We start from the raw sequence: 12,822 nt of genomic DNA on the forward strand, positions 1-12,822 counted from the left end.
CAGGAAGAAGACACAACAGCTGTCTTTTTTTAGGTTTCCTTAGGATCCTGGGAGGTATATACCATCATGTTACTAAACTGTATCGTCAGGATTCACCTGCAAACTATATGCGTATAAGTGATGAATGTTTCGTTTTAGGAGCAGAAAATGGCTAGTTAATAGGAGACGAGAAGACCTTATGAAGAAAGACCCACTTTACCTGTATAATAATACTAGGTTTTGTTCGCTACATTTCGAACAAAACCAGTTCATGAAAGCAGACAATAACAAACTCGTTTGGAATGCGGTACCCACACTGTTTGACATTCCAAATAAGCCCCCTCAACTGACGATGAAGAAGAAACTGCCACAAAGATTCGACAGTCAATCTAAAGCTGTAAAACAGTCCTATGACACAGAAGCAGCCAGTTCGACTCTCCATGTATCAGTGTCAGATTTGTGTTAATCATCAACACAGATCTGCTTTGACGATGAAGTGGTTAAATTAAGTGTAGCTTTTTGTGTCTTACAAAAGCGTGTGAAGTGTCAGAATGTGCAGAAGCGAAACTATTACGGGACAAAGAAAGTGCCTACAGACAGATTGTTTGAAAATTATTCAAATATTTGGTTTTTCGTGAAATGTAATGTAATCAGCTCATTAGAATGTTTCCAGCATATAATTTACTGATAACCGTTTCAGAGGATCATGAACGTGTTTCTTACAATTCAGTTTCTCATCAATGCACATACCCAGAAATTTTGAATATTTTACCTTAGCAACAGACTTCTGTTCATAGTCTATATTTATCAATGGTGTTATGCCATTTACTGTACAGATTGTATAAACTGTGTTTTCTCAAAATGCAGTGAGAGTCCATTTGCAGAGAACCACTTAATAATTTTCCGAAAGACTTTATTTGCAATTTCCTCAGCTGATTCTTGCTTCTTGGGTGTGTTTACTATACTTGTATCATCATCAAAAACAACTAACTTTGCATCTTCATGAATACAGAGTAGCAAGTCATTAATATACACTCCTGGAAATTGAAATAAGAACACCGTGAATTCATTGTCCCAGGAAGGGGAAACTTTATTGACACATTCCTGGGGTCAGATACATCACATGATCACACTGACAGAACCAAAGGCACATAGACACAGGCAACAGAGCATGCACAATGTCGGCACTAGTACAGTGTATATCCACCTTTCGCAGCAATGCAAGCTGCTATTCTCCCATGGAGACGATCGTAGAGATGCTGGATGTAGTCCTGTGGAACGGCTTGCCATGCCATTTCCACCTGGCGCCTCAGTTGGACCAGCGTTCGTGCTGGACGTGCAGACCGCGTGAGACGACGCTTCATCCAGTCCCAAGCATGCTCAATGGGGGACAGATCCGGAGATCTTGCTGGCCAGGGTAGTTGACTTACACCTTCTAGAGCACGTTGGGTGGCACGGGACACATGCGGACGTGCATTGTCCTGTTGGAACAGCAAGTTCCCATGCCGGTCTAGGAATGGTAGAACGATGGGTTCGATGACGGTTTGGATGTACCGTGCACTATTCAGTGTCCCCTCGACGATCACCAGTGGTGTACGGCCAGTGTAGGAGGTCGCTCCCCACACCATGATGCTGGGTGTTGGCCCTGTGTGCCTCGGTCGTTCTGGTTGTATGTAATATCACTAAGTGGGTCTAAGGCTTCCATTCAGTTCCTTGTTGACCAATCTGGAATGACAATTAAAGATAGCAAAATGATAGCTGAAGTTTTAAATTTCATGTTCATGAAATTGTTCACACAGGAGAAAACCTACAAACGTACTGTCATTTGACCATCGGACAGACTCCCATATGGATGACATAGTAATAACCGTATCTGGCATACAGAAACACCAGAAAGATTTGAGTGACTTGGAATAAATCACCAGGTTCAGATGGAATCGCAGTTCGAATAAACACAGAGTACTCTATGGTATTGGCGTCTTAGCTAGCTTGCATCTACTGTGAATCTCTCACACAGCACAAAGCCCCTAGTGACTGGAAAAAAGAGCAGGTGACACCAGTATATAAGAAAGGTAAAAGAACGGACCCACAAAATTACAGACCATTTTCCCTAACTCTTGTTTGCTGCAGAATCCTTGGATATATTCTCAGTTCAAATATAATAAACTTTCTTCAGACTGAGGACCTTATGTTCACGAATCAGCAAGGTTCTGGAAAGCATGCGAAACTCACCTTGCCCTTTTCTCACATAATTTACTGAGAACCATGGATTAAGGCAACAGGCAGATTCCATATTTCTATATTTCCAGAAAGCATTTGATATGGTGCCCCACTGCAGGCTGTTAACGAAGGTACAAGCATATGTGATAAGTCCACAGATATGTGAGTGGTTCAAACACTTCTTAAATAATAGAACCCAGTATGTTGTCCTCAATGGCGAGTGTTCATCAGAGACTAGGGTATTGTCAGGAGTGCCATAGGGAAGTGTGATAGGACCGCTGTTGTTCTCTGTAAACATAAATGATTTGGCTGACAGGGAGGGCAGCAATCTGGGGTTGTTTGCTGATAATGGCTCGGTGTATAGTAAACAGTCGAGTTGAATGACGGTAGGAAGATACAAGACGACTTAGACAAAATTTCCAGTTCGTGTAATGAATGGCAGGTAGCCCTAAATGTGGCAAGTTAATGTGGATGAGTAGGAAGATCAAATCTGTTTGTGTTAGTGTGCTGCTTGACACAGTCAAGTTCTTTAAATATCTGGGCACAACGTTGCAAACCGATATGAGGTGGAACGACCATGTGACAACTTTGATAGGGAAGGCGAACAGTCGACTTCGGTTTATTGGGAGAATTTTAGGAAAGTGTGATTCACGTGTAAAGGAGACTGCATGTAGGATGCTGCTGCAACCTATTCTTGAGTACTGCTCAAGTGTTTGGGATCTGTACCTGGTCAGATTGAACGAAGATATCGAAGGAATTCAGAGGTAGGCTCCTAGATTTGTTACCAGTAGGTTTTTACCAACTGGTAAGTGATACAGAGATGCTTCAGGAAATGAAATGGGAAAAAATTTAGAAAAGCGGCATTTGGAACTGACTGCCGAACGATTCTACTGCCGTCAACGTACGTTGCTGTAAGGACCAAGAAGATAATATACGATAAATTAGTGCTGATAGTCGTTTTTCCCTCGCTCTATTTGCGAACGGAACAGGAAAGTAGTGGTACCGGGTACCCTCTGGTGGATGTAGATAGGAAATATATCTAGTCTTGTCACTGTGACAGAAAACATGAAACCCATCCACAGCCTCGCTAAAAGGAACATTTGTGAGGTTTGCATGTTATTTTGATCACTCCATAAATTCTATTTCTTACATAAATATCGATATGAACAGCTCACACAGAGCAAAACCGTATAGCTGAGTAATCTTTGACTACTGCCACAATATCTTTGTGTTGTTACTCCACATCTGTCTGAATGTGCTACCAAAGTTATATGCTAAGCCGAGTAGCGTTGAGTAACAGATGTATTTTGAAGAATGGCAAGGTAATTTTCATTATAAATATGATATGAGATATATGAAATTTCATTATGAATATTTTTGATGCAGTTATGGAGAGAGAAGCTGGAATGTTGAGAGATTTATGTAAGTTTATAAGTGCATACCATTGCTTTGTGTTATTGAGATTGTAGTAACGAAGCTCAGACAGTAGGTTTGTTGTACAGACTGATCTGATAGGAAGATGTGATTCCCTTGGTTAAAGTTATTTTTAAAATTGTGTTACGTAAATGGTACTGCGAACATTCCATTGATTTTTAAAGCATTGCTTTTGAATATAGTTTCATTAGAATTTTGTCAGCAGTCATTTCTTACCAGTTAAAATTCTCACCCTTCTGATAGTTTATTATGGATGTACTGACATTGCACTTTGAGGTATGGAATTTTCAGTCGTAGTTTTTGATGTGGTTTTGCTGCTATATGCAGAGTACTGCTTTTGAGAAATCTGTAAAAATGTTTGTCAAGAAACCAGGTAAATGAAAATACAGTTCAGGGTCAGGAATTTCTTTGTAAGTTCTATTGTGCATTTATTTGAGAAGTCAAGTTACATTCAGAGTAGCACTGCATTTTTGTAGACAGTTTTAGGAAGATTCATTGAGACAGAGAGAAATAGACAAGTGGAAGTTACATATTTACCCTGAATTTCTCACCTTTTTGCAAATTACCATTGAGAAAGGCAGTTTTCGGGTCAAATTGCTTCATATCAATATCATATACTGCAATCAAAGCTGAAAGAATGAGAACTGATTCATACCTAACATTAAATGAAAAAGTTTCTCCATCATCAAATCTGGTTTGCTGGGAATATCCTTTTGCATGTAATCTACCTTTGTACCTCACTGGACTACCAGCTAGTTTCCGTTTAATTTTGTAAACCCATTTACAACCAATAGTGTGAAAGTCTGTAGGTAGATCCCCTAAGTTCAAGTATTGTTTATTGCATGTGAAGACATTTCACCTTCTCTTTTCTTCATACCACTTCTGAGAATCTCTTGATGCCATTACTGCCTTGAAAGTTTGTGCTTAATCCGTAGGAACCACTACATGTGTCGACTGTAGTTGCACTTTTTAGCTGAGTTTGTGCCATCCAGAGATGTAGTTGTGGTATGAGCTGAGTGACTTGTCGGGGTCAGCATAATTCGAACTTTTCAACTTAATGTTACTGATTAATCCAACAACAAAGAATTACATTTGCTAGCAACCTCTTTAGTCCATGAGAGCAAGATGTCAATTGAACTGTAGCCCAGAGTGCCAATACAGAATATAAGAAACATAAGAAAAAACATTGAACATAAAAGCACAAGAATAAACATTGCACTTATACAATGCACAAGCACATGCGAAAAAAAAACAAAAAACCAGCGCCACTGGTGGCCAGGCGTGTAACCCTTTGACAGCAGCGATTCGCTTATTAGATGCAATAGCACAGCACCTCTGGCGACCGGCGTGGAACTATCTTGACAGCTGCATGTCATCTGTTAAACAAGGTGACAGTCACATAAACACACTGTGCAAATATGTCACTTCTCCACACTAGAACTTAACAGTTGTCTTATTGGACGCTATATCCACCCCCTTGGTGGAAGTGTAGCACAGGTATCGAGAAAAAGGGCAGGGAAGTAGACACAGCAACCAGAGCAGGTCGTCAGCGTTCATGGATGTTCTGTGGGTGGTTGTGCTGGAGGTGCTAGTGGCTGGACATGTTGTTCAGGCAGGTTATGTTGTCCATGTTGGTTAGCGCACAGTGAACCTCTTGAAAAATGTATGCAGGCTTTACTCTGTTCAGAGGAACAGTTGTTGGCTTGCCATTCACCAATATGTCCATCGTATATGTACTACTCCATAACACACAGTACAGGCCAGTGTATGAAGGTTGTAAAGGCGATAATTACGTCGTTTGGGATGTATGAGAGACAGAATTTATGACCTTCAATCTTCGTAATGCTGCACAAAACTGACAGCAGTTCGACTCTTACTTGCACGATTGAGCTTTTGTTTTGTTTTGTTGGACGGCGTGTTAGTGTATTCATCATTCAAGGATCAACGTCACCAGCACCTGAGAGGAGTTCCTCAGTGTCTTAAAAAGTATGCCGAGTGTTGAACAAAGCAAAATATGTGTTTCGACCACCTGAAGTTGAATTCCTGTGTCATCGTATATTTTCAGCAGCCTCATTGCTATTCACTTAGAAGATTGAAGCTGTATAGCAGCTGCCTAGCCCATCAACAATAAAAGACGTACGTAGATACTCAGGAATGTTCAATTTTAACGCTCTCATTTCCCACACACTGCAGAACAACAGCCGCCATTGAACACAGTACCGCTTAGTCTCTAGGTTAAGAGCTGTTCTCCTGTGCAGTGGTCTGAGGAGTTGAATGCACTTTTGAAGCGACCAAAAAGAGCCTAGAACATGCAGCTTTGTTGGTGCATTAGTGGTGGACGCCAGTCAGTTAGCCACCGAACATATTCTCAGTTCGAATGTAAGAAGGTTTCTTGAGAGGAGGAACTTATACCCGAGAATCAGCAAGGTTCTAGAAAGCATCACTCATGCGAAACTCACCTTGCCATTTTCCACATGATATACTGTGAACAATGAATAAAGAGCAACAGGCAGTTTCCATATTTCTAAATTTCTGGAAAGCGTTTGACACGGTGCCCTATCGGGAGCTGTTAAGGAAGATATCAACATATGGAATAAGTTCAGAGATATGTGAGAGGCTTGAACACTTCTTAAGTAATAGAACCCAGTATGTTGTACTAGACATTACGTGTTCATCAGAGACAAGGGTATCGTCGGGAATGCCTCAGGGAAAATATAATAGTACCACTGTTATTCTCTATATACATAAATGATATGCCTGACAGGGCGGGCAGCTGATGATATTGTGGTGTATGGTAAGTTGTCGAAGTTGAGTGACTGTAGGAAGACACAATACGATTCGTACAAAATTTCTAGGCGGTTTGATGAATGGTAGATAGCTCTAAATGTAAAAAAAAAATGTAAATTAATGTGAATGTAATATTCGGATGCGTCATAGTCAAGTCGTTTAAATAGCTGGGCATAACACTGCAAAGTGATATGAAATAGAACGAGCATGTGACAACTGTGGTAGGGATGGCAAACGAGATAATCTTAGGAAAGAGTGTTTCACTCATAAAGGAGGCAGCATATATGACGCTGCTGCGACGTATTCGTGATTACTGCTTGAGTGTTTGGGATCCGTACCAGGTTGGAGTGATGGAAGATGTTGAAGTAGTTCAGAGCCGGGCTGCTAGATTTGTTATAGGTAGGTTCAAACAACACACAAATGTTATGGAAAAGCTTTGGGAACTCTAATGGAAATCTCGGGAGGGAAGGCGACCCTCTTTTCGAGAAACGTTGTTGAGAAATTTGTAGAACAGGCATTTGGAACAGACTGTTAAATGATTCTACTTCCGCCAATGTACATTGCGTTTAAGGACCATAAAGATAGGATACAAGAAATTAGGGCTCATATGGAGGCATGCAGAGAGTCGTTTTTCCCTCGTTCTGTTTGCGAGTAGAACAGGAAATGAAATGACTAGTAGTGTACCCTCCACCATGCACCGTACGGTAGCTTGAGGAGTATCTATGAATATGTAATGTAGGTGTAGATTCAGCCCTCCATCAATGGGTGGACAACTCCTGGCAGCCTCTGACTTATTTTTTTGCACAAGTTATCACCTTCTCAGCAAAGATGGAGTATCTACAGTTGGGAACTTATTAACTATGGAACTTATTAACTATGTATGAAGCAATGGAGTACTTCTGACCACAGGTTGTGTCGAGATAGGTCGTGATATATACCAACCACACGCCCTTAACACACATTTTCAAGAAAAAACAGTAACACTTGCTCCCCATGGCAGTACAGTCAATTGGAATTCATTAACCCGTTCAGTACAGACATTTGCCACATATTGGGCATCACTAATGTGACTGTGGACTGTCTCTCGAGTGGCCAATGTCTTTACTCCACAGAACATTAAGGCATTTGCCAAGGAGCAACAAGAAGACTCGGAATTGCTCTTGATGGCACTGTGGCACTTAAATCACAGCTAGTCGACATGCTCAGTGTGAACATGAAATTGTAGTTTAAGGTGTCGCATGGCAGATCATGTTCTTTCATCCTCACTGCATTTCACAGGCTAGTGTCCCAGGTCTTACATAAAGGAAACAAACTGAAGAGCTAAGTTCGTTGTGTTTTCCAAGAGTCATTCCAGGTTGAGTAACCTCCTCAGCGTCACATTATCTGTGTGGATACGAGATATTTCAGATGTTTTGTAGCTCAGGTTTCTGGAAGTAAATTATTCCATTGACTGAGAGTGAACTCTCGCACTAAATTTGACCATAAATTCACAAGCTTTATCCAGGAAAATCATCAAGTACTTAAAAGTTTAATTTTTAGGTAAGAGGATTTATTAAACAGCAAATCTTGTTTCACATGTTCTATTATTTGTCTGGGGTATTTCACTTGGGCTCTGTGGCATCCCAACAGTGTTAAAGCTGTGCTTGGCATCAAGATGTGCAAAGCTACCAAAGGCAGCAAAGACATTCTGTACAAACTATGAGGTCAAAGAATGCCAATGAGCAGAAGATTATAATGATAATGTATATACTGATATATTGAAGCTTCTGTCTTTTTAGAGGACTGGAATTTCTTCAAACAAGTTGTAAATAGATGATTAACTTCTGCTCACATTTTGTAATTAGAGGCACAATAAAAGCCTTCGACAAATCAATGTGAATGAGTCCAGGTTTTAGCAGAAGTTGAGCTCTTCTACAGACATAAGAAGAATTATCAACGAGTCTGGAAGTTCACAGACTTTGCGGAGCTGAAGAGCAGCAAAGAGGTAAATTATAAACTAATTCAACCCTTACAGGTCGTTGAGTTTACTAGAATACATCTCTATTTTCCACAGGTTGAGGAATTTCATCTTCTTTTGCTTCTGCTGGGAAACTGTATTCGTATGTAACCTTGTTGGTCTTTAGCTCTTCGGGTTATGCTGTGGTATTTTTGTTGAAAACCACATCTTGTGGAAAAATTGTTTTCATTGTTTTACGACCAGCCCATAATTGTAACTGTAGCCACTGTAACCAACCATTACCGTCTTCTTTGAGTTCCTTTGAAATTTCGGTCGAAACTGGTACTAGTATGCATGAAACTTTTGGCTCCAAGCCTTCAGCTCATATTTCCACAATTGGAAATAACCTCTGTCAAATTTCTGAATACTGAAAAACTTCTTTCAGTCCATCTCTTAGCTTATCATTTTCCAATTGAAAACCCTCCATGTAACTGAACTCACTTCAGAGTCTTGATTGACATGAAGAAAATAAAGTGTTATCCCTGTTAATAAACACATTTTACAGGGCCAATAACTTGTTGGGAAGACTGTAATTAAGTTATTACAGTTTGGGGTCAATATAGGATTTGTTATTTGAGTAAATAACACAGCATTTGAAAGATAATTCACAGAACAGAGTCCATTATTTTATTTATTTATTGTGCGTTTTGGCATGAAGGTCATACAGGCACCTCTCAGTGTTTTGAAGTTTTACCGAATAATGTTGCATTTATCAAGGAATTTCATAATCAGTTTTAAAGGTACAATATTATTTTGATGAAGGAGAATTTGTATAGTAGTTGGTAATGGTTGATTACATGGGATTAGTTGTTGTATGAAAATGTGTGATCGATATTCCCTACTGATATTCCATCAAATTCACAATCAGGGTTATCTCGAGCATGTATTTGATGAAAGAAATGATCCAAGATGAAATCCTGTGTAAATTATGGAACGTGTGAGAAAATTTTTATTCACCTTAATTGAGTGGAAACAGATTGTTTCACATGTATTTAACAATAATATTTCCCTTTGATGCATACTGTTAATTGTCATTCTTCTTCACACTGACGTCTTGTTTTTCTGTATACAATAGTCTTCAGGTCTAATGATGATAATAAGATGTTGTAATAGTGCCATTTTGAGTGGCAGTTTTAGTTAAGTCGTTGACCATTTCATTGTATTTAATGTTAGAACGTCCTTTGAGCCACATAAATTTTAACTTCTTTCCAAGTTATTCGTTTTCCTTCATAGCTTTCATGTCATTAATACTAGTGTATTAGTTTTCTTGAGAATGGTGGATGTCTTTATGTCTTGGAGTGAGCTTCTGCAGTCCATGAAAATCACAATCTTTCTCATTGGAATGTTCTCGGAATATTTTGAAGCTGTGGGAATAGCAGAAGCTTTTGGTGAGAAACATGAAGTTTCACTGGAAAGCGAAATCAGTGTACTAGGGGATATGAATGTGCAACCCACTTTCCCATTATCTTGGGTTTTGGGGCCATCATTATTAATACGAAAATATTCTGGGTCGTGTGACTAGGGCCTCCCATTGGGTCGAACGTTCGCCGCCTGAAAGTCTTTCTTTTAGACTCCGCTTCGGCGACTTGCGCGTCAATGAGGTTGAAATGATTATGATTAGGACAGCACAGCACTCAGTCCAGGACAACACAACACTCAGTCCGTGAGTGGAGAAAATCTCCGACCCAGCTGGGAATCTAACCTGGGCCCTTAGGATGGACATTCTGTTACACTGACCACTCAGCTACAGGGGGCCGACAGTATTCTGGGTAATTATCAGTGATGCAATGTTTACTAATTTTTGTGCTCCAGCATTTGCTTTTATTGTGACACAGAAGACATTAACTACTGCTATTATTTTGTTATAACGATAATCTGAATTATGATATACTGGTGCTCTTCAGAGTTTAGGTAGAATGTCCTTTAAATCTAAGGAGTTTGTACTTAATTCCGTTTTTAGGGCCATGTTTATTCTCTCTCTAATCGTGTGTTCTTGACACAATCCGTCGAATTTATGTGTCCATTGCTTTTCAATTGCAGAAAATCTGTTTAGTAGGAATATGTCTGTCATTAATTTCCATTGTAAGGCACTCAGCAAATTTTTGGCTTCTGCTAACAAGACATTTGTTGGCGTGGAAGACATAGCTCCTAGGTAAGTCCTGATGCAGCTGAACTGGATTTTCTCTAGTTTTGTAATTGATTTTCTGTTGCCTCTACAGAATAACATGCTTCCATAGTCGAGTTTAAACCCCCAATGTATTAATAGCAGAATATTATAGTCGACTCCCTACCATACTCTTGTAACTGAGCACAACACATTGAGACAACCCTGGATCTTTTATATAAGGTATGCAATATGTCCCCTCTCACAATAGGTGTGAGTTTATTACCATACTTCGGAATTCAGGAAAAACTGGTCATTTAAAGTTACATGTGTTAGTCCCTGTGGAAGTTTTCAGCTGACAGATTGAACCAAAGTCGTATTAAGGACTGGGTACTGCAGATATTTAGACGCTTTATTGTAGTACTTGACTAATTTTTGGCAGCCTGGTTCCCGTGTCTGATGTGTAATAGGGTTCAATATCGATCCCTGTGGAAGGACAACAGTGACATACCTTGGTCTTACAATTTTATTTATTGGGCGAAAGCGAAAGTCCTCCTAACGAAAAGTTTGCTTATTCCATAAACAAAATTATGGAGCAAACCTATCTCTATCGCCGGCCGAAGTGGCCGTGCGGTTAAAGGCGCTGCAGTCCGGAACCGCGAGACCGCTACGGTCGCAGGTTCGAATCCTGCCTCGGGCATGGATGTTTGTGATGTCCTTAGGTTAGTTAGGTTTAACTAGTTCTAAGTTCTAGGGGACTAACGACCACAGCAGTTGAGTCCCATAGTGCTCAGAGCCTATCTCTATCATCCTTTGCAACAGTAAAGGAATGATTACATTATCATATGCTCCTTTCAGTATCTACAAACATGGAGTAATATTGTCTTTTTTCAAATGCACTTTCTATGTTCTAAGTAAGTTGTATCTGTATATTTAATGTAGAGTGATGTTTCGAAAAACCATAATGATAAACCGGTAGTAGGTTATTAGTTTTGAGGTATCATTCAAGTCGATTTTTAGTTGTTTTCGAAATGCTCAGTGATAGTGCTTTGGGTTTATAGAAATCGGCTGATGTTGGATCCTTTCCAGGATTCGGGATTGATGTAATGATCTATGTAGTCCAGTCTTCAGGAAATGATTTGTACAACTATATTTAACTGTAGATATCCAACAGCCTCCCTTTTGCAGATTAATTCTGCAGCATTTCCTAATAAATATTGTCCACGTCTGGGGCTGTGTTCCCTGAGGGGATTAAGGCTATCGATAGTTTTTCCTTTGTATGCAGTGAGCATTGGAAATGTTGTGGTACTTTTCCTGGAGCATTCAAAGGTACTGCGGGTACTGAGGGACATGCTATTTGTCTAGAAATATGTCTGTGAGTAATTCATCCCTCCTTTTTAAACTGATATTTTCTTGATTCCTATCTCGAAGAGCTTTAATATATCTATAGAGGGTGTTCCATTGATAGTGACTGGGCCAGATAGCTCACGAAATAAGCATCAAACGAAAATACTACAAAGAATGAAACTCGTCTAGCTTGAAGGGAGAAACCAGATGGCGATATGGTTGGCCCGCTAGATGGCGCTGCCATAGGTCAAATGAATATCAACTGCTTTTTTAACCCTTTCAGACCCTGTGGTTAAAATTGTTTACATTAATTTTCATGACGTCTTAATTGCAATAGAAATATTTTTCCTCAGTTGGGAGCTGATGTACACATTTATTAATGTTCTTTTCACCGTGCACAAGTGCTGCCATCTGTTGTGCAGCGCTATAAACATATCAACAGATTAATGTAGCAATGCAGAGCAGTTTGTGACCTTGAAAGTACCTGCTAGTCTTTGGTAAGCTATAACTGGCAGTATAGTTAAGTACCAGTATTGTTGTTTTGCTGGAACATCGTAGAATGTTCGATTTATTTATTACAACAATCAATATTTCAATATCATTTGTTTTAGTCAAAAAAAAAGAAGTGATGTCTTTCTGTGAGCACAGCTGTAGCCATGAGGTCTCAAGAACAATGTTTTACATAACATTGGGTATCTTGTGTTTCCTTCACATGAAGTGCTTGTTGGAACAGTTTCTTTTTATCCTGAAGATTGTATGAGTTTTGACTGGGATTTATTCAAAACAGATGAAGTATGTTGTATTACTAGGTATTGTTATGAGCAACAATTGGGAAAATAGACATAGCATGGAAGCTCCAGTTGATGACAATGTTGTTAGGTCTACTGTAAATTATTATTTTAGGGAAATACCACTACTGATATTATTATTTGTGAATATTTCAGTTCTGTTCATC

Source organism: Schistocerca americana, chromosome 5 (genome assembly GCF_021461395.2).
Source record: "Schistocerca americana isolate TAMUIC-IGC-003095 chromosome 5, iqSchAmer2.1, whole genome shotgun sequence".
Taxonomy (NCBI): Eukaryota; Metazoa; Arthropoda; class Insecta; order Orthoptera; family Acrididae; genus Schistocerca; species Schistocerca americana.